Source organism: Mytilus californianus, unplaced genomic scaffold (assembly GCF_021869535.1).
Source record: "Mytilus californianus isolate M0D057914Y unplaced genomic scaffold, xbMytCali1.0.p SCAF_4, whole genome shotgun sequence".
NCBI lineage: Eukaryota > Metazoa > Mollusca > Bivalvia > Mytilida > Mytilidae > Mytilus > Mytilus californianus.
This window is the reverse complement of record NW_026262690.1, coordinates 54315863-54342824: the sequence shown is the minus strand read 5'-3', so window position 1 is coordinate 54342824 and position 26962 is coordinate 54315863. Positions and strand designations below refer to the sequence as shown.

General features: G+C 32.1%; 1 protein-coding gene and 1 long non-coding RNA gene across 2 annotated transcripts in view; one reads left to right on the top strand and one right to left on the bottom strand.

Moving 5' to 3' along the window:
- LOC127738286 (mammalian ependymin-related protein 1-like) overlaps positions 1 to 26962 on the top strand; it is a 414752-nt gene that overhangs the window by 367473 nt on the left and 20317 nt on the right. The window lies entirely within an intron of this gene.
- Positions 8906 to 25649, bottom strand: LOC127738289 (uncharacterized). Its single transcript, XR_007999983.1, has 2 exons — positions 25454 to 25649; positions 8906 to 11396 (listed from the first exon to the last, which is right to left on the bottom strand). It is a non-coding gene; the product is annotated as an uncharacterized LOC127738289 (long non-coding RNA).

Below are 26962 nucleotides of genomic sequence, written 5' to 3'. Positions count from 1 at the left end.
GAAAATTTTTCGATGCTTTTTACGACCAATCTATATATTATAGTTTTATAACACAAATTATTTTATCTATGGTGATTATAATTGCTACATATATTTTGATTTCAATATTCAGATGCAGTTCAAGGAGTTCTACATGTAAATGCTTACAAAATTTTCATACTTGAAATCCTAAATACCGCCAAACAGACGCGCAGACCAGAAAACTATCGTAGGCGTTGCATAAAAAATCCCAAATATGCGTTTAAATATTACATTAAAAAAGCATTTTCAATAGCTGAAATTCATATCAATTTGAATCAAGACATAATTCAAATATTTATGCAATGGCAAACAGACCTTTTTACGTCAATATTACGTAATGGCATGGTTGAAAGATTCTCACCATATACCAAAATAATACAAAAAATGTATGCGTCCGAAGCGCTTTTCTAGTTTTACCTTCATCATTAACAAAGCAAAATATTTAAAAGCCAAAGCTGTATAAATACCAAGACAAGTGGAGAGCTTAATTACCAAAAGGGACTTAAAAGTGATAACCAAATCCATCTTAGATCAACTTTTCCTTAGGGAGTTAGAACCTTAGTTTCTTAATAAATTTTTTATTTATAAAACTTATTATTATTTTTATGAAATCTATTATGAACAAAAGCTATAACATGCTATCGACATTCATTGTCCTTACTTGCTACAGCACATTTGTATGGAAGAAGTGATTTGAGCTTAGGTTCATGCCGTCAATCCTTCCTTTTGTAGAACAGGTATTTCCTGTGCCATCTTTGTATCCTGAGGATGAACGTCCCTAATTTCCCGAGCAAACCCCGGATAGAGAATTGGACACAATTTCTCCGACTGAGGGTACCACCACACATCTTGAAATGGCATCAACGATTGTGCGGGATGTAACAAATTCTCAACCCGTCTTGACAGAGTACATAGAAAGAAAAAGAATGGCCCATCAGGGGCTGCTGTTGAGGCTTAATTTTCCGACCCTTTGTAACAGTCCATATCTTTCTTGTGGCAGTGTAAATTCGTTCCCCATCCCATCCTTGTTTTAGACATGTTAATTTTATGCCCATCTCCCTGATATAGCCTTTTTTGGTCTGATGGAACATACATCATAAACAATCAAGCAATCAATAGCATTCCTATTTAGATTGGACTTGACTATGTATTTATACATCATTAACAGGCAAACAGCTAGACTCCCTTCAGCAAGGTTAGATGTAAAGGCTTTTATACGTGAGAAATGCATCTTAACCAGTTCTAACAATGCTGAAGAATTTTGATACAGAACACGTTGTATGGGAGGGGGGGGGGGGTCGGTCTCAACATACAAATTTGGGTACAGACGTCTGGTTGGTGTTTAGAAACACACCCATTCATACATTTTTGTTTCCGAAATTCATTCATATATTAGGGATATAGTAGTTTTTGGTACGGATTTTCCGAAACAACAATATATGAAGAATGGGTAGTTTCTAAACAGCCGAACTTCAAAACAAAATCGTTTTATATATATTATAACAGGCGATGAGTGCTGTTGTCTCCTCAAGTTGGATACCTTTCCAGTACACCATATTATCAGTGCAGATATGGCCTTCGTGTTGTCTATCGTGTTTTCTGTTTTAGGACGCACCTTCTTATTTAGAAAAAGGCGTCTCATATTTAGCCAAGGCGTTTTCAATGAAAATGACAAAGTGTATAGACCTATAACATGCTCAGCTTGGTCCATATGGTAAAAAGATCCGGGAATGGTATTGTCAATATTGGCGTCTGGCTATCCGAATGTGGGGTAGGGGTCGATTAAAATTGTTTTTGACTTTCGTTCGCATACTTTAGAATAAGTAAGTATTCAGGCATGTAGCAGGGACTCTTGGCGTTCGTATAAGTCATAATATACTCTAATAGCATGCTTTGGCGGTGCTGGGGGAAGATTTTCACTCTGATGGGTAATTGCCTTTATGTTGATTTTCTGGGCTTTTAGGTTGGTTTATCGTGTTTTCTGCTTTAGGACGAACCTACTTATTTATGAAAAGACATCTATTAGCCAAGGATGTTGCAATGAAAATTACACCTTTTATAGACCTATAACATGCTCAGCTCGGCCCATAGGGTAAAAAGATCCAGGGTTTGTATGGTCAATATTGGAGTCTGGCTATCCGAATGTAAGGTGGGGGTCGATTTAAAGTATTTTTGGCTTACGCTTGCATAATTTAGAATAAGAAATGATTCAGGCATGAAGCAGGGACCCGTAGCGTTCGTTTGGGCTATAATATACCCGAATGGCATGCCTTGACGGTGCTGGGGGAAGATTTTCACTCTTATCGGTAATTGCCTTTATGTTGGTCATCTGGCCTTTTAGTTTTGTTTATCGTGTTTTTTGCCTCAGGACGCACCTACTTTTTTAGAAAAAGGCATCTAATAGTTAGCCATGGCCTTTGCAATGAAAATATCACCTTGTATAGACCTATAACATGATCGGCTCGGTCCATAGGGGAAAAAGATCCGGGATTGGTATGGTGAATATTGGCATCTGGCTATCCGAATGTGGGGTAAGGGTCGATTAAAATTGCTTTTGGCTTACGTTCGCATAATTTAGAATAAGTAAGGATTCATGCATGTTGCAGGGACCCTTAGTGTTCGTTTGATTCATAATATACCCCAATGTCATGCCTTGGCGGTGCTGGGGGAAGATTTTTACTTTGATGGGTAATTGCCTTTATGTTGGTTTTCTGGCTTTTTAGGCTGGTTTCTCGTGTTTTCTGCGTGAGGACACACCTACTTATTTCGAAAAAGGCGTCTCATAGTTAGCCAAGGCCTTTGCAAAGAAAATGACACATTGTATAGACCTATAACATGCTCAGCTCGGTCCATAGGGTAAAAAGATCCGGGGTTGGTATGGTCAATATTGGCATCTAGCTATCCGAATGTGGGGTAAGGGTCGATTTAAATTGTGTTTGGCTTACGTTCGCAAAATTAAGAATAAGTAAGGATTCATGCATGTAGCAGGGTCCCTTAACGTTCTTTTGAGTTATAGTACCAACATATCCGAGCCTAAAAATCTAATGGGTTGTAACAACTGGTCGATCTGTTTTAGATTTTATAGTAGTATATTGATTATCCTTAATGTAAAACATCGTTATTTCGATATATATCATATATTGAAAAAATAAGAAGCTTTTAATGTGTCCGTTTTTTTGTTTTTTTTTCATTCAGTCCGGAATATTCCGCAGTGATATTTTTTGAAACATTTTGATCTTGTATTTATGTGATTAAATTAGAATAAATGTGGGAAAAAGTTATAAATTCGGACAGAAATACATCAATACTATCGCAAAAGTCTAAAGAAAATATGTTTTGATTGTTAGAAATAAAAAATATCAGTTAAATAAGTGAGCCTCCGAAAACAATTTCCATATGTTATAATTTAGAATTATAGTACCAACATATCCGAGCCTAAAAATCTAATGAGTTGTAACAACTGGTCGATCTGTTTTAGATTTTATGGTAGTATATTGTCTTTACAATTTAAATTATATACTTTAATTTGTTCACCTTATCAGTCTGAAAAAGCATATATTAAATAAAAAATAATAATAATAATTTTTTGTGCTGTCTACAAAAATAAATCGAAATATATACGGTAAATATAGAAAATTTATCTCATGAATGTAAACAGTTGCATGTCTGTTCGTTTTATTTTCTTATTATCGGATGGTAATTATATATCAAAATTAGTCATCGGCGCGCTTACGATTACGTTAAAGTATGATTAAAGACCAAGACTTAAAATGATTGTATTTTAAATCCCGGCATGCAATACCATGAGAAAACGTCACGACCAACAGGAAGTGGTCAATATTTTTTTTTATTAATTATTGATTTTCTTCTTTATTACTGCACATATAGCGATACAACTTTGTGAATATGTATTTTATGTCATAATGAACATATTTAAACTATACGTAAAAAATCGCGAATTTTCCCTTTCATGTAAAACATCATTATTTCGATATATATTATATGGTGAAAAAAATAAGAAGCTTTTTTGTGTCTGTTTTTTTTTATTTCTCATTCAGTCCGGAATATTCCAAAGTGATATTTTTTGAAACATTTTGACCTTGTATTTATGTTATTAAATAAGAATAAATGTGGGAAAAATTATAAATTCGGACAGAAATATATCAATACTATCGCAAAAGTCTAAAAAAATATGTTTTGATAGTTAGTAATAAAAAATATCAGTTAAATAAGAACAAGCCTCCGAAAGGAATTACCATTCGTTATAATCTAAAATTATAGTACCAACATATCCGAGCCTAAAACTCTAATGGGTTGTAACAACTGATCGGTGGGTTTTTGATTTTATGGTAGTATATTGATTATCCTTAATGTAAAACATCATTATTCCGATATATATCACATGGTTAAAAAAATAAGAAGCTTTTTATGTGTCCTTTTTTTTCTAATTTCTCATTCAGTCCGGAATTTTCCGGGGTGTATATTTTTGTTAATTTTAGATATTGCATTTCTGCAATTTTTATTCATTTATAGAGGGAAAAATAATTGATTCTTAACAAACAATACATACTCTATCATAAAAACTTTAAGAAATAAAGTTATTACTGCTAAATAGACAAAATTGTGTATTTCTATATGACCATGGGTAAGAAATATCAAAATCCCAAAATATCAAAATATGACACTAACTTATTTTCCGTTATAAATCGAGTGGGCTGTTGAAATAAATCAATGGGTTCTATTTCGGTTATTCATATATGTCCATATGTGAATGTGTAGCTTTAAATGCACGGTCATTTTGCGCAGTTAAAAAAGGAAACATTTTTTAAAACCATGTGTATGTCCGGCGAGCGGGAATCCAATTTTCAGTTGGATTCATAAAATGTTATCCTTTTTTCCCCAAAAACCAAAGAATGAACAGTAATCGGCGAATGATCAATGGAAAGCAACATATTCAGAGTTTATATAAAAAAAATAAGAATGGTTAGTCTATGTGATAATGACGATTTTCAATTTTGGCGTCTGATGATTTAAAACATTTCTTCAGAGGTGCGAGTTTGTAGTATTTTTTTTTCGAGTGGTGCGAGTTCTGTTTCTGTGTGACACGGGTGCTCCGAGAAAGGAGGAATTTACTAAGAGAATAAGAAAACAATCTAATGATTAAACACATTTCTTCGAGTTTGTTATAGTTCTCTTTTTTTTTGAGTGGTGCGAGTTTGATGAAGTGATGCAAGTTGTAATAATTAGTGAGAGTGTTTGAGTGGTGCGAGTTGGCCAGGGGCCGAGTTGTCGGGCAGTACATCGACTGAGCATGCGCGAAAGCGTATAAGACACGGATCGATAACGGTCTCCGAATTTGGATATTTTCTCAAAAATTGGCGTTTTCTGTGGAAAAAAGATTGTTTCAAAGACAAATTTAGGAAGTACAAAACACTACATTTATACATATCACACATATTTCCGACTTTGTATGGTTTCAGAGGAGTTGCGGCTCAATGAAATCGGTCTCTACTTTAGTAGTATAGATGTTATATATGTTGTTAATTTTGCCATACATGTTTATGCTTTTGCAATAAATATTCATTCGTTTTGATATTTGGCTTTCAAACATTTGGCTTTGAACGTTTTTCATGAAAGTATTTAGAAAAGCACAACGGAAACATACAATTTTACTTTACAATTTGTAAAGTGTTATTTTCATTTTGTTATTTTGTCCTTTTTATTATATTTTCATTGTATTCATCGAAACTATTGAAACAACGAATCTTATGACCCCTTATTTTTTTTTTTAAATTAAAACGAAAATGTTTACAGAAATAACTTATCATTTTAAAAAATATTGTTTTGAACGGATTTACGAGATAGGTAAATTAAACGGGAAAAATGAAAATTTTTCGATGCTTTTTACGACCAATCTATATATTATAGTTTTATAACACAAATTATTTTATCTATGGTGATTATAATTGCTACATATATTTTGATTTCAATATTCAGATGCAGTTCAAGGAGTTCTACATGTAAATGCTTACAAAATTTTCATACTCGAAATCCTAAATACCGCCAAACAGACGCGCAGACCAGAAAACTATCGTAGGCGTTGCATAAAAAATCCCAAATATGCGTTTAAATATTACATTAAAAAAAGCATTTTCAATAGCTGAAATTAATATCAATTTGAATCAAGACATAATTCAAATATTTATGCAATGGCAAACAGACCTTTTTACGTCAATATTACGTAATGGCATGGTTGAAAGATTCTCACCATATACCAAAATAATACAAAAAATGTATGCGTCCGAAGCGCTTTTCTAGTTTTACCTTCATCAGTAACAAAGCAAAATATTTAAAAGCCAAAGCTGTATAAATACCAAGACAAGTGGAGAGCTTAATTACCAAAAGGGACTTAAAAGTGATAGCCAAATCCATCTAAGATCAACTTTTCCTTAGGGAGTTAGAACCTTAGTTTCTTAATAAATTTTTTATTTATAAAACTTATTATTATTTTTATGAAATCTATTATGAACAAAAGCTATAACATGCTATCGACATTCATTGTCCTTACTTGCTACAGCACATTTGTATGGAAGAAGTGATTTGAGCTTAGGTTCATGCCGTCAATCCTTCCTTTTGTAGAACAGGTATTTCCTGTGCCATCTTTGTATCCTGAGGATGAACGTCCCTAATTTCCCGAGCAAACCCCGGATAGAGAATTGGACACAATTTCTCCGACTGAGGGTACCACCACACATCTTGAAATGGCATCAACGATTGTGCGGGATGTAACAAATTCTCAACCCGTCTTGACAGAGTACATAGAAAGAAAAAGAATGGCCCATCAGGGGCTGCTGTTGAGGCTTAATTTTCCGACCCTTTGTAACAGTCCATATCTTTCTTGTGGCAGTGTAAATTCGTTCCCCATCCCATCCTTGTTTTAGACATGTTAATTTTATAAAATTGAGAATGGAAATGGGGAATGTGTCAAAGAGACAACAAACCGACCACAGAACAGACAACAGCAGAAGGCCACCAACAGGTCTTCAATGCAGCGAGAAATTCCCGCACCCGGAGGCGTCCTTCAGCTGGCCCCTAAACAAATATATATACTAGTTTTTTATGCCCATCTCCCTGATATAGCCGTTTTTGGTCTGATGGAACATACATCATAAACAATCAAGCAATCAATAGCATTCCTATTTAGATTGGACTTGACTATGTATTTATACATCATTAACAGGCAAACAGCTAGACTCCCTTCAGCAAGGTTAGATGTAAAGGCATTTATACGTGAGGAATGCATCTTAACCAGTTCTAACAATGCTGAAGAATTTTGATACAGAACACGTTGTATGGGGGGGGGGGGGGGGGGGGGGTCGGTCTCAACATACAAATTTGGGTACAGACGTCTGGTTGGTGTTTAGAAACACACCCATTCATACATTTTTGTTTCCGAAATTCATTCATATAGTAGGGATATAGTAGTTTTTGGTACGGATTTTCCGAAACAACAATATATGAAGAATGGGTAGTTTCTAAACAGCCGAACTTCAAAACAAAATCGTTTTATATATATTATAACAGGCGATGAGTGCTGTTGTCTCCTCAAGTTGGATACCTTTCCAGTACACCATATTATCAGTGCAGATATGGCCTTCGTGTTGTCTATCGTAGATAATAGTATCGTTACCATTAATACTATCACTGGGTAGATACCTCTGCAGGTAGATTGTTAGTCCCCGAGAATATTTTATGTTTCCCTCATGATAAGCTCGTATTGTTGAACTGATTTATATATACCTTTTTTGTTTTTTCGGTAATATTTTTTCTTTGACGTTCGTTTTAGGATGTATAAATTTTTTGGCATCGAGTATCACTGAAGAGACATTAATTGTCGAAATGCGCATCTGGTGCAGTAAAATTGGTACCGTTAAAGTTATTACTATCACTGGGTCGATACCTCTGGTGTAGACTGTTACTCCCCGAGTGTATCACCAGTCCAGTAGCTCAGAACTTCGGTACTGGTAGGAAAATACGAATAATGTTTAATTGCTGGAATAGGGAAATAAATTTAAACTAAGGAATGTTTTCCAGCAGGCAAAGTTATGATTCCTCATCCGGATTTAATTGTCATTAGTAAATCGATTTTCAGCTGAAACGGTCATTTTAATCTGAACAGCTCTTAAAAGACTGATCAACAAATTAATACGTTATGGTAAGTCTTTCAGTCAAACTTATCTACTTCAGTAAATTCAATTCTGTTCAAACACATCGCTTGTTGTCAATCATGATCCAAATATTCTAGATAGTTCAGTAGTTGCTAATTATCTTTACAAATCAACCAAGTGCTGTATAATCTGAAAAGTTATCAAACAATTTTGGATTCACTGCACGCGAAATGTGAAAACAGTACTGAATTTACATACATATCTGAAAAATAACTAAAACTCTAAACAAGACTCAACGTTTTTCGCTTTAAACTTTTAAACATAGTGTTTATGGGTTTTCCAGCTTTTCAACATTTGTATTAGGCTTTAGGTTTTAAAATAAGTCAAAAAGAGCACCTCTAAAGAGAAATTCGTTATCGAAATATGCATCCGGTGCAGTAAACTTTGTACCATGGTATTTTTATAAGTTTTATTACTGTTACGCAACGTACACAAATTATGATAAATTAGAACCCATGGAAAACTGGTCAAACCCATCCACATGTTGTGGCTGTACCAAATTCTGTTACCAGGACCTGTGCTTGTCGTTTTGGCTTATTTTGTTTGTGCGCGTCTATTTCTCAAGAGGGTTGTTTTTGGAGTATGTGTGTGATGTCGTCTGTTGTGCTGTACACATTTTTCTGTTATCCTTTTCATTAATCTTAAATACTAAGAAAAACAATTTTAACTTTTATATGACAAAATATGCTTTTTTACAATAAAGTAATTATAAATCATAAAAAGAAAATGTACATAGTATTAAAGTTTACAGGGCACTGAACAATAAAATTGAGAATGGAAATGGGGGAAACCTATTACACGCCAAGCTCAAATGAATGCTTTAAGCTAAAGCTTAAAATAAAGTACACACAGAAAACATTAAAATTTGGTAAATCTGTTTTTTTTCAACCAATTTACTCAAACTCTAAGTGGTATACTGTCGATGGAACTACAATTATGCTTGATCCAACATTTTCATAAATAGTAAAATGAAATCCAACGAAAAATGTAATTTTTGTTTCCTTTTAACAGTCACCCAAACAAATATGGCAGACAAGTATGGTTCTACTGGTAAATTTATCTTTTTGCAATTTTTGTTGAATTTTAGATATATTCAAGGTACCAGTGTTATTCATTCTTACCCTGTCTATTTCTAGTGCATGTCAAGTCAATACATGACATTTTGACTTTGGTGAATATTTAGTCGTCTCGGCTTGTAGCTCTTTACTTGGCATGACATTACAGTCTAAGATTTGCAATAAAACCTATGTGATTCTTTTGTTTAAATTTTGACGATCAACTAATACCCCTGTAAGCTTATGTCAATTATAAAAATCAATTAATAATGTAACAATAAATTGCGGAGTAAGTGACTTCATAGGCATGCATGGCGAATTTTGATTATCCTTTGTGAAAATTCGTGAAACGTGCAGTAGCATTAAGAAGAATTTGTTTAAATAAATTGTTTTAGTAATTTGGACTGGTATAACAATTCAGGCATCATTGAATCAATTTGATAACATGAATAAAAATGTTTTCTCTATTGTAAACCCTTTCTTATACGAACTTTAAAAAGCAACACACATTTTGTTGATTTTTTTTTACCAAATCATGATTGATCCTCATATAACTACTATTCATGCTTACCATACTTCTTTCTGTTAAGAACAATTCAAAATCTGACTTACCTGAGATCATTGAACATACCGGATTATTGAAGTCGAACGAATTTTTTTGAAGCGAAATTTGAAACCCATAAATGATTTTTTTAAGATTGTTACTTCGTGAAACAATTCTTTCAATCCATACCCACACTTAAATCAGTTTAAAAATGTTGCATCTCCATATTGCCTAATCTGAATCAGCCCATAAGAATATGGCAGGCAGAGAAACGTGAACGTGCTGTTACCGGATAATTTCACGTCCAAAACTCGTCTTATAGTACTGTCCTTACAGCAACGATACAGGCAGACAAGATTTTTTGATGACCATCCATGACCAGATCAATATGTAGTGACAACGCCATGTCGATAGAATTTGATTAGGCAACGTCATTTTCGAGACATGTTTACAGCCTCAATGGCAACTGCTAATCAAGTCGCCGAATTCCATGGCAGACAGATTCACTGCATAAATGTTTCCTATATACTGAAATGCCACAGAATCGACTGCAGAAAAAACATTTAAAGCCCTAAAGTTTAAACCGCATAATTGCCAAAACACACTGTAATGTGTGGGACAGAGGCACAATCAGAAGGTACAAAACAGAACTCAAAACATTCCATACAGAATTGGTTGACCTTTCTGACAATCATTTTGGCGTTGGTTACAGACAGTCATTGCCTTCAACGGTGACGTAATTAAAAAGAATAAACTAGTGTTTTCTAAATGCGGTCAGTATATAATATCACATAAGATGATTAGTAATTTTCTGACCTTCCTTGTACCCTAACTCACTGAACAAGTGTATTTCAAATATAACATACTTTCGCCGTAAAATTGAATTATAAATAATTTATAATGACCGTTTGATTACCAATAAATGACGATTTATAGACAACTGTATGATGGCCAAAATGTATATAATAGAAAAACGAAATAAGATTTAATTGGTCACGACAAATTGTACTTATTGAACCTGAAAAACACGACATTGATGTGCATGTATGCATTTTGTACTAAACTATTCATCTTAATAGTTTCGGTTTTCGGACAATTGTTTTCCCACCATATGTACAACAAAACATTTTAGGATATCTCAAAAGACATGCGGAAAATAAGCAAAGCATTTATAATATAATAACACAATAAAAACTAATGTCATTATGACAAAGTCTATAATTTCGAATATAATATTTACGTCTACACTAGGAAGCAGGTGTGGTTTTCAAGTTTCAGCTGTGGATTTTGTTTATCTTTTCGGATGGACATTTATATTCATAGTTCCAGTATTCACAAACCCACCACTACTAGCATTTTGACGACTTGGTTGATAATTCCCTGTTGAGCGGGAATAGTTATTGTTGCTCCCTCCTTGTGTTCCTCCTCGATATTCGTTGGGTCGAGATTGTGGATATGGTACCATCGACTGATGTTGTCCTACTGACTGATGTTGTCGCTGTGGATATAGATGTTGATTTTGTCCGGGATAAGCCATACTTGATGAACCTTTAATTTGTAAAGTTAACTAAAGTGAGAATACTATAATGTGAACATGTTAAAACATATTCTTATTAACGGCGAATATGTATTTCTATTTCATTACTTAATTCATACATGAAATCAAACACGTTCTTGAAAACATTCAAATACGAAATTCGATTTGTTTTAATCAATCTGTTTTGGGACATTGCATTGTGCAGTTCCGACTTATGAATAAGGATATCCAAATAACAAAATTTGTCGTAGAAATATTCATCATCGAAATAATGATTATTATGCTGCTAAAAGTTGTCTGTCTGATTTCATGTACATTTATATTATAAATATAATTTCTCTCAATCAACAGGCCGAAACAAAAAATAATCGAAGATTTGAAATATCAATAAACAAAGAGTGTTTGAGGAGGGACAATTTAAGAAAAAGGCGCTTAGTTTTCGAGATTAACGGATCGGCATATTTGTTTGCAAATCAATAACTTCTTAATTATTATTTTTGGCCTGGTCATAGAGTGTTCCCATGGTTACAACATCAACATTTTCAGAGAATTTTTTTTCACATTTTTTGGGAATGTAATGTTATACAAAATTTCTGGCAATCCATGATTAATTGGATTAGAAATTATGACATTGTCATGCCTTTTAGCGCAAAAGAAGTCATTTTAGGTGTGTTTGAGGATTTTGTTTATAGTAAAACAGTAAATAATATTGCGTTGCTACTTAAATACTATATATACAAATGTAGATGTAAAAATATATTGTCCACAACATATGGTGGGGTAGAATACTAGTATTTAAAATATTGAATAAATATAGAAAAATACTCTGTATGTTTCTTAACCCCTGCACAAAAAGTAAAAATAGATCAGAAGTGGCAATTGTTAGAAGCAGCATTTATTTAACCAAATCAATTGTAAAATATCTTATGACTTGGTCGATCTTACAAGTGTTACTTATTTTTTATAATTTGTGTCTATTACTGTAATAGGAATTTTTCACATGTTACATCATGAAAAATAAAAACTTTACAAAAAAAAAAAAAAAAAAAAAAATAAACAACATAAACATTTTCCGCAATTTTCTTCCTGACAAGGTCATTATTTATTTTAGAACTTAACCAAATCAAACTCAGCATTTTATACTAAGCAATTACCGATTTTGTCAGTTCATAAGTAAGGAAACTATTTTTATTTTCTTCCAGTTATTTAACCATTTAGCTTTATTTAGGAAACCCGTTTGTATAAGTCTTTCATCTATTGGTTACTAAATATATCAGTGTATACTTTAAATCGCCTATCTCTTGATATTTCTGTCCAATTTTAGAAGAATTATATATAAATAAGAAATCGATCCTTGATACTAATATTTTAATCATCGTCTTGAATATGTCTTTTGTATGGTTTTGACTTTTTTTTATATATTTTTATTTATCCGTCACTGTAGAGGCGGATAAATAATGTTTTCATACAACAAATTTGTCAGAATAAAAGTTTTGTTAGAATCAAAGTATTGCTACTCGCGTTTGGAGTAACTACATATTGTATGGGCTTAGTCTAGATGGATTTGTTTCTCAGATTTTAGTTAACAATTTAATCATGTGATAATTAAGCTAAAGATAGAACAGCTGAATATTTATTGTAGGTATTCAAAACTTTAATTGTTAAAACAACAAACACCTTATGTTTTATATACCTGCAATTAAATGCAGGCAAACCAGGATGACACCATTGTAAACTACAGTTATGGGTTGTATTCATAAGAATTGTCTGCAAGTGACGGAATAAAAAGATTCGTTTTTTTATTTAATCAACGATCATCATTTGTATGTTTTGAACGGTGTCATCCTGGTTTGCCAGCATTTTATTACAGGTAAATAAAAACATAAGGTGATAATCGTTTTAACAATTATAGTTTATTTTCTGAATTAAAGTAATATTTTTCACCTTTATTTTACCTGAAATTTTTTTATAAAGGATACGAAATTCAACAATTAATCTATCCCATCGAATTTGCGAAAAAAGATACAACAGATAAAGTTAAGTCTGTCTCATATCTTGACTTGCATCTAGAAATTGACAATGAGGGTCGGTTGAAAACAAAACTTTACGACAAAAGAGATGAAAAAGTAAAATAACAAAAATACCGAACTCCAAGGAAAAATCAAAACGGAAAGTTCTGTATAAAATGGCAAAATCAAAAGCTCAAACACATCTTACGAATGGAAAACAACTGTCATATTCCTGACTTAGTAAGGCATTTCCTTACGTAGAAAATGGTGGATTAAACCTGATTTTATAGCTAGCTAATCCTCTCACTTGTATGACTGTCGATTTCAGCTTCCCAATTGTGAACTTTCCATTTCTATGTAGCAACATTCCAGCAGCGCCTGCATACGGAGTATATATCTCCCAATTGATACGATATTCCAGGGCTTGTATTTCCTACCATGATTTCCTTGATAGAGGGTTGCTGCTCACAAGGAAGCTATTAAACCAAGAGTTCCAAGTGGTGAAGCTGAAATCAGCCCTTCATAAATTTTACGGATGCCATCACGAGTTGTTTGACCGTTATGGAATATCCGTTTCACAGATGATAGCGGATAACTACAATCCTGTCCGCTTTTCCACGAATGTGACCTACCTAATTAGATTTATTACCGGGTTTGTACTAACATGAGCAATACGACGGGTGCCACATTAGAGCAGGATCTGCTTACCCTTCCGGTGCAATTGAGATCACCCCCAGTTTTTGGTGGGGTTCGTGTTGCTCATTCTTTAGTTTTCTATGTTGTGTTTTATGTACTGTTGTTTGTCTGTTGGTCTTTTTCTTTTTAGCCATGGCGTTGTCAGTTTATTTTCGACTTATGAGTTTGAATGGTATCTTTTGCCTCTCTTTTTTAAATTCAGGGAAATGTGCAAAATAGTTATAACAAAATATATGCATTTTTTGGAAATATCTTATAAATTTACCAGATTAATGCATTTATATTTCACTAATATTTTTAACAAAATATACAGAAATGTTTATTATTTTGAAAAAAATATCTGCAATTGTTTTAAGTTTGTATAATTTTGAAAAAAAAGAGTAACATTATGAAACTTAGGAATAAGTGTCATTCAAAATTGCTTTTTATTCATTTACCTTTATTTATTGTTATTTTTTGTTAATACTTCTTTCTGAAATTTTAATACAGAATCAAACAATAAATTCAAATAAATTGACGTATTTTTTGTTTCAATTAGTAATCACGAGAGCTAAGTTTTTTAAAGCAAGTTTTATTAGTGTTTCCAAGATGTTAATAATTTTTCACACTTTTGTGAGATGTTTGACTTAAAGGGGCATTAACTGTCATTAAGACAAAAAAATAAAATACGTCTTTTTTTCTTTCTAACAGTTGGAAAGTTATAAAAGCGGAATAATGAATTACGTAGCCGTCAGTTTGGTTCAATTTGGTCAAAATACGATCGAAAACATCCCTAAGCGTGTTCAGTTATTAAAAAGAAAAGGATGTCAACATTGAAAAGTGAAACAAGGGACCCACCTTAAAATAAAAACATTTTTTTTGCCACAAAAAAAAAGAACCATTCTTATCCAGTTAAAACCAAGATTTACAGTTTTTTTTGGAAAAACCGTAATTACACGGTGTCTTCTGGCTATTCCTACATTTTGAATTTTCATATTCTGTCTATTCCTACATGAAAAGAACAATAGATGCTGTGATTGCAAAATATGTTGTGTAAATCATTAGTGTCTAAATAAATAATAGGCAAATTTACCTGTTGAAAGTAAAGGAAAAATAATAGTTTATATGAAACTAATGGTCACACACTGAATAGTTTTTTTTAGCGTGAAATAATGAATAAAATTTATTCTTTTGGAGAAAACGCCTTTATCAAGATGTTACATCTTTAAAATTCAAAACTACCAATAAATACAAATTTATTTTTTAAAAGGAGGGAATTCAAACATATTTTAATAATTCAACTACTTGCTTCACCATCAAATAAAAATTATTATTTATTACGAATAAGTTATTATTCATTTAAAAGGAGATTTCATAATTAAAGATCGTATACTTTAAATTAATTAAGTATTTTGATTATGAGCAGTGCAGTAATATGACTATTAAATTAAGCTAAGCCAAGTTACTTTGAGCTCTGATATGGAGGAACGCAGTTTTACCTGTTTGACCTTGATTAATTAGTCAATTGTTCTTACAGCATAATCCAACCTAATCTCTTTGTTAACAAAATGATCCCAGGTCAACAAAATAATCCTGGGAACTCCAACATGAATTTTTGATATTTTATAAAATTCAAAATGATGGAATAGCCAGAATAAACCAATTGCACAACTCCGGGTGCTTTTCAATCTATTTATGTTTATGTTTATTTCGGGTCGAATGATTATCGGTAATCTTCGGAGGTAATCTCGATTGTTAATTAAATTGCGTCTTGTCTAAAATACACACGGAATTCCGATACATTATACTGAGTCTATGCATTGTTGTTTGTTTCTTTTGAACTTTTTGTAATTTTGATTTACGTATTAGTATGTTATGCATCAAATATGAAAATTTAAGTCAAATCGGTGATCATGAATTTGACAGCTAATGTCCTTTAAAATCTGGAGGAAATCGATGAAACTGACAACGTACCCACTACTACAACATTTACCGACTACGTGACAGAGTTTTGGTTTGAAGGATACCGCTTTTTATGGAACCACTATTTGACCGAAGGACTAGCATCACCAACTTCCTGGAAGGATTGCACAAGAAGATTAAGTACAGAATTCAACATGACCACCCAATCTTCTACGAGATCATCGAACTACTCAAGAAGACCTAGCATCAACAGAGAGTACAATTATCCAGCATGCAGCAGCAGGAGCAATCCGCTCACCAATAAGACGCCAATACAGAGTAATAGACAACAGACTTCAGCTCCTGAAAGACAGAAGCCAACATCAACTCACCAATAAGACGCCAATACAGAGTAATAGACACCAGACTTCAGCTCCTGAAAGACAGAAGCCAACATCAACTCACCAATAAGACGCCAATACAGAGTAATAGACACCAGACTTCAGCTCCTGAAAGACAGAAGCCAACATCAACTCATCAACGTGATAGACTAATCTGACTCAGCATATCAGGTCCTTCATTTGAACTGAATGACTTTGTGAAATATTGTGATTTGTGACTTTTGAAATATACACAAATAATATTGTATCTATTAACATTAAACATATAGTACTTCATATTACTTGTTTTTACCAGAGATATATTTACATTTATATATGTCTCTGTTTTTACATAGCGCTTTATTATTTCCTCTTTGCAATAAAGTTGCTTTATAGTTTCTGTAAATGATGTTTGTAATAAAAGACAACTTAAACATACATTGGTGTACTTGTATCATTATTACTCAAACTTTAATGATGAATTATTAGGACACTTTTATAAATGAATTCCATTTTTGTTATAAGTTGTATGCTAAATGAATCCATTTACCGAATTCATTGAATTGGCATTAAGTTATTGATTTTTTTTATTGATTTATTATTTATTTATTTACACAAATAAAAATGGAATTACACTAAGAGATAAAGAATATATAGAAATCACGTTATCTATAAAGCTGGAACAGATCATACTCATTTAAACTTTTTATCTTTTTTTTTTACTGAACTGATAGATAATTGGTATAATTAAATGTATGCAAACAAGGAGTAAACCGTTTTAAAACAACTACATTTGTAGCTCCGATAGCCTAATTAATCAACATAATTTTCTAACATTGTTCGTGTACTTTGTGTAAATAATGTATTGAAAAGTCGCGATTGAAAAAGTATATGGCGTATATGTATTAGATACACATTGAGGGCGTTAGCTCGAATGGGTGTATATAATTTACACCAAGATATTATTGTCAATGCAGAATGATAGTTTTCAATAATTTATTGGTCTTTCGGGCGCATTACATTTGCGCGCATTTGGGGATTACATTTTTTTACGTTTGCGCGCAGCTTTTGATTACATTTTCGCGCATTCATTTTACGGGTAGCACATAAAGATAATTCATAATAAGTATGACTATAGTTGTTATGAATTTTGAACATACTTGTAAATTTGAATTATATTTTTTTCATATTGAATTCTAAAAAAATAAAAAGTGATCATGAGAAATCCCGTAATAGCTTGAGACATGCATGTTAGTTAATTGCGAATATTTAGGAGTAAATAGTATTCTGTTTCCTAAATTTACCGAATAGTGATCGCTTTAGTACGAAAGCCGAGAAGGATCATTCATAATTCAAAATTCAAAATTCAAAATTCGCAAATCAAGAAAGATAATCCTGTTTTATTGCAGTTGGAATTTAAACACAACAAATATAATCCTAATCTTATCACTTGATCTGACATATACCATAGATTAATAATATAATTGTACACAGACATATAATAAAACTATTGAAAGGATATGTGCTGACATTATGTCAAACAAGAGAAAAATTTCTTGTTATCATTTATACTCCGAGGTAGGGGATATCGAGTGTTACTTCAATCCTTATTCGAATGTTTTATGTTTTTCTTCAGTTCATAACTTGAGAATCATTCATAATATAAAAATAAGAAGATGTGGTTTGATTTCCAATGAGACAACTCTCCACAAGAGACTAAAATGACACAGAAATTAACAACTATAGGTCACCGTACGGCCTTCATCAGTGAGTAAAACCCCTACCACATAGTCAGCCATAAAAGGCCCCGAAATGACAAATGTAATACAATATATTCAAACGAGAAAACTAACGGCTTGATTTATGTACAAAATAATAATGAAACAAACAAAAGTAATATACAGCAACAAACGACAACCAATGAATTGCAGGCTCCTGACTTGGAACAGGCACATACAGAATGTGGCGGGGTTAAACAAAGCAGGAGTCAGTTTCACAAAAAAACTTACGACTAAGATTGATCGTAAGTATATTGAATTGTTCATGACTTACGACCAATCTTAGTCGTAAGATTTTTTGTGAAACCGACTCCTGAAATACATCTTACAAAAACACAGAGTGGACGTGGCAAGGTACTTATACATCCCCACAACAGAAAGACACTAAGTACAGATCTTAGAGTACTCGCAGTTACTGACAGCTAGTTCAAAGCCAATAACAACTAATAAAAAAATTCATGCATCTAAGACTAAATTTAAAAAAACATCAATCAGTACACATCCAACATCCAATATAAATAGTGTAAAAACATCATTAACAGTCAGAGAAAAACATGACCTTGTGCATTATACCAAGATACAGGTATCGACAGATTGTAGAGCCATGAATGTGCATATGTATATAAAAATAATATTTAGTTTGATTTTAATTTACTGATAACAAAATCAATATTGATACCAATTAAAACAATATTATCACAGTTGTGATATATAAATACCGTAAGATGGTGCCAAAGGAACATCACCGTCCAAAAAAGGAAAATTTACAATAGGGAACGAAAAATCGTCCCTTTTTTCGTAAATTTTAGTGTAGAGTTTCCCGTGTAAAACTGAAATGTTTACATTTTCCCCGTAGAATACACTTAGTCACTCAGTGATGTATCAGTAAATAATTGGACTATTCTAGAGCGATAAAATAGTAACTTGATATGCACAATTCATAGTACATGTATACCATTTATTAGTCGAAAAATATGGCGCCAGTAGGTCACGTTTAAAAAATACCTCATGCTAAACTTATTAATTTAACCCGAAATCGCCTTTGTAAAGGGCGAAAATTTTTTGCAATATTCCTTGATATCCATTTTACACACGGCTTCCGGATTTTTGCATTGCATCTTAACACTGTTAGTGGAAAAGCTAGTGTCAAAATATTACCTCCCCTGTAAACACTGAAAACTTTATCTTTCAGTGTTGGTTCTGTTTTAGCAAGGACTATTAGTTATAAATTCACAAGAAAATGTTCTGGTAGTAACAATAAAAAATATTTGAAATAAAAACAAAATTTCCAAATAAAGTTATCATTTCCCTCCTAAAATAGCAAACGACGAGTACAACAGGCTATAGAAGTTTTGTGTATAATAAAGATAGAAAAGAAGATTTGTGTAAAATTAGGTTAAAATACTCCAATGCGAATACATTCATGGCATTTAAAGCAGCCCTCTGTTTCATATATTGCATTGCTATGCGGTATGGGGTTTGCTCATTGTTGAAGTGGTAATAAGCATTGCAAATAAAGTGAGAGTGCGGAAACGGTTAATTTAGCAATTTTTCCATTTATAAAGGGGCATAACACGAGAACGATGAAAGTGACAAGCAAATAAAATGATTTTCTATATAGTGTAATAGTTTAAAAGTTAGTCATTTTCAACTTTTAGTTTCAATTTTTTGGTTAAAATGGGAAGTGGACATCGTTTTGCTCCCCCCCTTTTTTCCCCTGTCTCCTACGTACTCGCTAGTAGAAAACTTTACACAGAAAATAGGGCATACAGACTATTAGCGACCCAAACCTATCATATTGGAGTCACATTCGCTTGGGGAATGCCCCCTTTTATATTTTTTTATTAAGTAAAATTTCTTAGTTTCTTCGGTACTTTCACTTATTTCCCCACTTTTTAACGTATTCTTGCTATAATCGTTCGATTTAACAATAATAGTATTGTATGACCGATGCCCCTGTATTCCAATTTTTAAATAAATTCCAAAAATAAAATTTTGAATAAAAGACGGGTCCAATCCCTTAAGCGCCTGTATTGTAGATCTTGTAGAATTCGGAAATTATGAGAAAGCACCCCAAAGAAGGGAATTGCATTGTCTTTTAATAAAATGTAATTATCATTTTGACAATATCAAAACATTATTTTTTCATGAAAACATTCTCAAATACTTTTGTCTTGCTAATATATCAGAAGCTGTTCTGGTAATTTATAACATTTGACATAGTTTTTATTTTATCAGCTTTATGCGTGAAACAGATTATAACGACATTCACTTTTAACATGCTACATGTAACGATAAGATTGGTTGCGGTAATCTGAGTGACTGTTTAAAACAGGAGAACGATTTCCAACTTTCGTGTGTTAATCAATTTACCTTTATATCTTATTTAGGTAAACTATTGTAAATAAAATACATAATCAAGTATTTTGAAACGCACTTGGTTATTGTAATATATGTGTATTCATGTTTATTTGAAATTTAATTGTGTGGAAGCCCTCTTCTTCGCACCTTAGGTGTTTGTGGATGCGAGTGTCCAGAAAGGAGAAATACAAACTTTATTTCAATCTATTATTGCTGCTTTTTGTGCAATTTTTATTATATATTAAGGATAACAATTCTAGTATATATCATATCGATGCACCTCACTTGCCATCTTATTCAATATTAGCGACTAATTATTTATGAGCTACTGATCTGCATTCTCAAATAAATTAAGGTCAATAACCGAGTGTCTTGGCTTGTCGAGTTCAAACGTGTATATTTACAGGGTTTATTGTTTCCATCTATTTTTAGAAAAGTTTGTACTTGTGACAGTTTTATGAAACTATTATAAATGAATTTTGTGCTTTGTTTGGACTTTTCTATAATATTAACGATTCTGGGAGATCCCAAGACTTCGTTCGATTTTATATAATTATATATTTATATTCAATTTCAAATATTTTATTGGATAAAACATGTGATTATATGAAATTGCGTAATCCAAGTGTACAACATACATGACATATACAACATGATAAATAATGTATAGATATATCTATATATATATCTTTTTCTGAATGTATAAATTGAATTACATAAGTTAATGACAAAAGTGTCATATTTCGTTCAATCATAGACCGTGACTCCTAAACAACATAAATGAAAATCTTCAAAAACTTGACTCGAATTTTGTTGATATAACATAAAATTATCAAAATTTGATAAAGGATACACAAAATATGTTTGTTGTATATACATACCTATTTTAATAACTGGATTCTTCCTTTGGAAAATTGGGTTACAATAAGAGCTTGGTTGTTGTTTGCTTAACCTCCAGTGGCAAATATTTCATGCATTTTTATGACGAGAGAAAAATAGCAATTAATACAAAAGGTAGCTCCTGTAATTGGCGGTCGACCGGGATGAAGGGCGAAAAATTTGGGATGCCACTGGAAAAAAGGATATATTGGGTAGGACAGAAATTTGGCCTTGCAACAAGACCCATCAAAAGTTGTTGCAAGGTTTTTAGCATGCAAAGATCGTGGCATTCTCTCAACACGAATCATTAGATTAAACGTTCCCAATATGACCGGGCGTCACTGCGAATTTATGCGTCTCGCACAGCAAAAAGGACTTGATTGGACAAGCGTTTTACTGCCGATTGGAAGAAGACCAAGGGATGACCATATTTCTATACACCAGTCAAAAAGAGAAAAAAAAAGAGACGTACCTATATTATTATGAGACAGACTTTAAGCAAGAGCTTCTCAATTAAAATGAAATAACTGGGATTTATCTAAACTTTACTTCTGATTCGCTACATAGATGAATAACTCAGCGTTCATCGACTAAGGTTATTTAAATCTATATCAATAAATCTGAAATAACGATACCACAGGTACAGTAAAGTCAGAACATTCAGAAACTGACAACGAGGGTCGGTTGACATCTTAAACTTTACGAAAAAGCGATGATTTCAATTTTTAAATTGTGAACGTTCCATTTCTGTGAAGCGACATTCCAGCTGTGCCTTCACATTGACTATTTATACGATACGAAACGATAGTATAGGGCTTGGGTTTCCTTTCCTATTTTCTTGGTAGAGGGTTGCTACTTGCAAGGACGCTGATTACCAAGGGTTTCAAATGGTAAAGTTAGATGCATCCCTATGAAGGTTTTACGGACGCTTTGCCTTGTTTTGATGGGTTAGTGTTCTTAACAAACTTTATAACATAGCTTTCAGTAGTATATTAAAGTGCAATCTTTGTTGGCTTTCGTAAGATAGATTAATGTAAGATTTTTGAATTTTGAAATTTGAATTTTGAATTTTGAATGATCCTTCTCGGCTTTCGTAGAATTATACTATTAATTTTCCCTCAACTTAAAGCATTTCAAGATTTTCTACAGTATTTGTCTATTAGTGCTTATATTGTTTGTATGATATCAGTTCTCTTTGATACAATAAATATGTATACTTTTCTAATTTTGACTTTTTCATTTGGTATTGTTATTATATTATTCAAAAGTTCATTTGAGCGCGATTTACTATAACTCAAATTACAGGTAAATTCCGTTAATTCCTAATGTCAAAAAATCACGTTTCTCCAACAAGAAACTCTTTACCTGAATACAAAAATATCAAATGTTGGAGAAACGTGATCACACCGCTTATCCATTGTATCTACTTTATTGAACCTTCATATACTTAATATTTTTTTATAAAGCTTACATCTTATATTTATATTTCTATCTAGATAAATTCAAACACTAATGTCATTATTTTATTTTGATTCTGCAGGATCTTTGTCCTAATTCTGAGTCTGTTACTCGTTTACCTTACTTGAATTCGGATGTTCATTGATTAACTTTGATATTATTTGTTTTAGGATGCTGAAGTTCGCATAATTATTCCAGAACAAAAATATAAGTATACAAGGCAACTTTTTGAGGCGAAAGGGAAGATTTCATTAAAAAACGTATAACTTTTACACTTCTACAAAACAATTATTTTGCAAAAACATCTAATACATGTATCCCACCTCGTTTGCATAACCAGTTGATTTAGTTGCAGCTTGTTTTTAAAGTTTTTTTAAACAAATACGTTTAAAAAGGAAGAAGCCAACTGTTGTGTTTTTTATTTGTATTTCTCAAAAGGTGCCTGTATAACTTCATGACAATATCAGAGTATCAAAAAGAATAAAAATGATATACAAAACGTGTTAAGCCATACATACAACAGAAAGTTTGCCTTAATAGTGAACTGTTTGACTGGTGACCAGACTAGGAATAAATATTATATAAAAAGCAAAGGAAATAAGATATAATGTTGACTCTTTTTATTCCATTTGACGCATATTCGAGAAACAGTTTAACCAAAAAAGAAAAAATATAATATTTCAAAGAAATAAATTTAACATTTCAGTGCTGCAAATATGCGTTTATCTAATTTATACAAGTTTCCATATAACGTACTAAAGTCTTACCTTAACTACACCTTTATAACTCTCTTTATATACCTATATAGAGTTATTTCCTTTCAGAACGAATGGTCATTCTTTTGAAGAAACAACCCAGTCGCTGTTCATTACTTTTACAAAAATCTTCTTCACTGAAACCTTTTGGCCAAAGTGAAACAAACTTGACCACAATCAATTTAGTTTTAACGCATTTTATTTGCATACTTAACCAAAGGGATTGGACACAGACTGAAACATCATTAGTGACGTCTTCTCAATGTACAAATATAAACACAAAAACACTATGCCTAGGAGTTTTTTTTTTCGTGGTGGGTTAACTCACAAACTGATAAAAAAGTTTATTAGCCAGCGACCCAGTTTACACACCAAAACTAGTTTCTACAAAAGTAGTTTCGCCAACATGGTTTATCGAAGTGTAAACCTAGGAAAGAAAATCTAACAGACCAATCACACTCAAGTATTTGTTGATAATAAGGAATAAAAATGTATCGGTTACGAATTATGAGTATTAAACACATGTTTAATGCCCTCGCCGCTAGGCGATGGGGGCATTAAGTCTATCCCTTGTCCGTCAGTCCACTCCGTCCGTCGCGTACGTTCCCAGAACTGGTTTCAGAGAAAAACCTCACTTGTCCCACAAAGTGAGCTAAAAATCTGTGATAATGAATTTAAATCCGAAATCAAAAATTAAAAAAAAAACTGTGATAACTAATTCCACAAATTCGTTATCACGAATTTAATCCGTTATAACCAATTATACAATTTGTTATAACGATTTCAATTCGTTATAACAAATTACAAAAAATTGTGATAACGAATTAAATTCGTAATTACAAATTACAAAAACTGTTATAACGATTTCCAGCAATTCGTTATCACAAATTTAGTGTGTTATAACAAATTATACAATTAGTGATAACGATTTAAATTCGTGATTTCGAATTCAAATTGTATTTTAGGAAGGTCTTAAATGGGCTTCCGTATATTACTGTGTTAGTGCTCTGTTTTAATGTCAATTTAGTGTACTTTTAGGTGCTTTATTTCAATGAATATGTAGTGTAACTCAAAATTTAGTCTTTTTCAAAGAATAATTACTACAAATTTAATATATTTATGTTTTAATTGATATTATTTACTTGTATATATTAATGTTTTCACCTAAATAATTTCAATTGCTTGTGAATAACATTGTGCCTATAAATTCATTTTGTGCTTGTGAATTTTATTTACACAAAATGTGCTATGAATTATTAAATAAAATATTGTAAACGAAACTATTCTTTTTCTTTATTTTCCACAAGATTTACCTGGATTTACCTTGGTTCATTAGTTTGTTTACATAAAAATTCTGGGAACTCCAACATAAAATTTTACTATTTTACCTATAAATTCAAAATGTAGGTATAGCCAGAATAAACCCCCGGACGGTACCGAGTTTCAATGAAAAGTGCTTCAAGGCATATAATAATGACTTGTTTCATGTCATTATTTACTCAGATTATTATGTTAACTATAGTTTGGTCAACATCGTTTGATAGCAATCTTGTGTTTTTGCCAATTTGGGGTTTTCTATACAGTATTCCATCTGAAACAATCCTTTACTCCATTTATTAGAATAAAATACTAGTACCAGAACACGTTTGTTACGCACAATTATATGAGATAAAATAATAAATATTCTTTCCTGATTCTCAATTTTCAAAGAAAATTTGTATTGCAATGGTAAAAAGAGAAAACAATTATTCTGAATATGTTCCTTTTCAATTGTTGAAAAAAATAATGCTTTTTCGCGGTAAAAATGTCATAAAACCAGAGAGAAAAACATAACACTCCCTTTTATAAAGTTAATTTAATAAATAACTTACCTAGTGACTTGTATTTTGCATATACCGAAACAATTGTTTTAATTCTTGCTTCATGCAATTACAGTAAAATTTTGATTCACCAACTTTAATATCTAGATCAGTGAGTTAAACGCATGAAAAAACAATATGTTCACTTTAATGTGATCGGTAAAATAAGAGGCAATTTTCCCACAAATCTTTGCAGAAAATAATAATTTTGACGGTATATAAGTCAGATAACGCATATTTTAAGGTTTTTATTGTCGTAAAACACAGACTGGGGTGTCATGATTGTTTAAAGAAAGACCTCTCTACGGTCGGTCTTTCATTTTAACATTCCTGACACCCCTCGTATTGACTTCTCCCTGTCCATACAAAAGAAAAGGTTCCCTGCTTTCAAAAAGAAATTCATACTTTCTACCTCAATTCATACATTGTTCTATTTGATTGTATTTAAACTAACTTATGTTTCGTCATGCTTGCCTAAAGATAGAGACTAAACCGAAATAAACATATGGTATAGAATTTCTAAAAACTCGTGTCTGTTTCAATGTCTTGTATAGACTATCTCAATGTGTATGTCAATGTTGTTGAGCTTGTATTTCAATTTAAATACACAATCTCGTGTCTGTTTCAATGTCTTATATAGACCTTTTCAATGTGTATTTAAAAGTTGTTGTCTGAATGAGATGGTACATCAATTTAAATACACAATCGCTTTTAAAAGGAGTAGAGTTTTAATGAATTGATACGAAATCATACTTTCCATTTGAAAATTCGGAAAAAAAGAGGCGGAATATTTGAAGGGGACATTCAAAACTGTTAGTCTAACTATTATTCATTGCATCTCATTTGTTTTGCAAGGCAATGAAGGGTCTAATCATTTTGAGGTGTGAGATTGTTAAAAAAAGTTGTTTCTATATCTGGAAAATGTTAATCCGCTCTCCACTGTATGCGCGAATAACATCGGAAACACCAACTGTGAGACTCAAAATTATATTTGAATCCCATTTTCTTATTCAAATCTGAACCACAATGCAATCCCTATAATGATTTTCTAATTTGAAATTGCGGTTTAGCAGTTGTATACTTGCTATCAATTTATGATTTCCTTTTCACAAACAGATCATCGTGTTGACTTTCTGTAAGCCTCTGAAAAGCAACATTATGCTAAAGTCATGTGAAGTATCAGTATCAGGTTCCTTTCTCTCGGTTCAGTGAGTTACTTGCAATACATGCTGAATGATACAGTGCCCTTTCCTTGATATTATCGATGGAGATTGAATCGAATACGTCATGATGACTTAAGACCCTTTGTTTGTGGTCTAGGAATATAGTTCCCAATTGTTATATTTCGGTTTTCTTTCTGATGTTTCTCCATACTGTTTTCTTTGAAAATTTATCAATTTAGTGGTCCTATAAGTTGCATAAATAATAGTTCATTAGAATAATAATGGTATATAAGTAAAAGAATTAATGTTTGAACCAGTGCAATTTCTTTTATTTAATTTGACTTTTACAAAGAAAAGT